Here is a 2,500-nt window from a genome sequence, read left to right as displayed (position 1 = left end):
ATATTCGTTCGTAGTTAGTGAACGATACTCTTTGCGGTATGATTTTTTTCAGTGCATAGCCACCTCCTTCACCTGCTCCACACAAGTGCTCGGATGTTGTGAGAAACAATTATGCTCAGCATCGTGGATGTGGCCAAAAATATGTCAGAAAATGGACGAAACACAACAGTGATGGGATGGCGGCACTTGATCCACTTGTGTGTGCTTGTACAGATTAGATCTCTCATTTCCATGCCAAATATCGACAGAATGGTGGACCGAGTGATGATGAGGGACAAGGTTTAATGAAATTTTCCACGGACCTCGCATTCCTAATTTATGTGCCCGATCCGCACGACTTACGTAAAGAGTCTTTGGGTGTGTTTGTTGATTTGCGGTGAGGGATTTTGAAATTGAAATCCTATGCCGAAGGTAACGAGTTTTCCCGTCCGTTCTTCGTATGCTCGTGTTGGTTTGTCAAAATTACAATCCCTTGCTAACGAAAAGGAAACCCGAAACAAAAAGTGACCCAAGCCAGATATGTTGATGCCCTCAATGTTTAAGATCTATTTCTGCCCTACTCTCGTTGATTACGTTTTTGTTCCCTTCAGACATTTTCGAAACACGGTGCGATTGGCGTTTCGTTCGCCTCTCGTATGGACAATGTATTCCAGGTTGGAGTGCTAGCAAAAGAAAATTCGTGCTCGGTAGTAAGTGAACGTAGCCGGGAAGTCAAGCATAGAAAATGGTCGAGGCGGTATCATACCGGTGGCAAAAACATTGACGTTAATTAGAGGAACGGAGTAAAATATGCAGTGCCATAGAAATTAAGTGAACCTGAGACTCCTACTCGACGGTTGGACAGAGCTAAATTCGGAAGAGTATTCGACACGGATATTGGCTCCCCAGCAAGTGGATCTAAGCATTTCCATATACATTGCCCATTCATAACCATAGTTAATGGTGCGAAGAGCTAAATTCTCTCTGGCTGTTTTCCTATCGTTGCCCGCTGTTAGGTCATATTTGATGTGATGGTATTCGCGTCGACGAGCCAAACAGAGCCAAAGAGTCAGCCGTGGTCAACATTTGGTAGACTTTGAATTGATATATTTAGTGGTCGATTATTTTAATAATCGTACGTAGTATATTTCTAGATAATCGACAAATTCTGCGGTAATTGTACAAACGCTCGTATTGAACGTGCTGTGATGATATAGTTGATACACAGTTGAGGTTTTCAGTTTATATTTTATGCATTTTTTTTGCTCATAACTTTCAGTCAGGATTGCTCGTTAATATCTGAACCATAATAGGAATACGACCAGGAGATGATTGAATTTTACGGCGAATGATGATAAATCCGTTGATTATTTAAAATTATTTAAGATAACGATTTTCGTTTATTATCCCCGTGTTGTAGCTCACCAACATAACAGAAGATGCCAAACTGAACGAGAAGCGTAAACCACAAGAAAATGCGAATAAAACATTTGGCATTGCAAGTCTTGCTCAATTTTTTGGCACAAAAATCAATAGTGTCTAACTAAGCCTCGCTTAACTTTCCTTAATTAATTTATACGAAGTAGAACGAAAAGGAAGAAGTAACCCTCAAAAGATAATCTCCAGGCAACCACCAGAGGACGAACGACGATACTGTAGAAACGCAATATTCATCGTCTTAAATTGAACTTTGTGCGTATCATGCGCAAAATCGAACGAACCGACCAAAGCGTTGTTGGATGTTGTAATGTTGGATCGAACGAAAGAAAATCGAAAATTAGATTTCCCTTTGCAAGCTCTTGACAATTCTGATTTGCGAAAGTTAAACCTTCTGCATAGAGAGCAATCGAATGTTTGATATTTTCTTTTCTCACCGAATAAAGCGAAACGTTATTGTTCTTAAGACCGGTGGTGTGTGTGCTGTCGAGTCATTTTGGTTTTACGATTATATTTTTCGGCTGGAGGCTTTGAGTTGTTGACTTTTCTTCACTAATCACAACATCGTAACGGTCGTGTCATAGTAGAGCAAGACTCAAGTATCATATTGAACGCAGATGAACACGTGATAAATAAATAGTGCTATGGAGTAAACAAATTTATGGACTAGCTTGTTAGATTAGATAGTCTAGAATATGATGAAGCACGAGCAGCGAAAAAAAGTCAATGCATAAATATTTACCCAATCGTTTTTTTTTCTTATAAGATAGTAAAACATGGTTTGCTGGCGTACGAGATCATGAAAATGGCTGTCATAGAACATATACCGAACAGATTTGATGAAAAAGCATGACTTATCTTCGGGTGAGATAGAATGGTGTAATTTCATTATCATCTGCTGTAACTAAACTAAAGAAGCAGAAACAAAAGGGAATATTGGGGGTGATTCATTAGATTAACACAAATCCTTATAAAACTATTAGGGACGCTCATAGTTCACAAAAGTTCACAGCAAATGTATATCTATAAATTTAATCATATATATACACGGAACGTCCGTCCTAATATATGTTTTAAAAAAGTC

Source organism: Anopheles darlingi, chromosome 2, assembly GCF_943734745.1.
Source record: "Anopheles darlingi chromosome 2, idAnoDarlMG_H_01, whole genome shotgun sequence".
Lineage (NCBI taxonomy): Eukaryota > Metazoa > Arthropoda > Insecta > Diptera > Culicidae > Anopheles > Anopheles darlingi.
The sequence above is the reverse complement of the archived record's forward strand: the minus strand, read 5'-3'. Positions refer to the sequence as shown.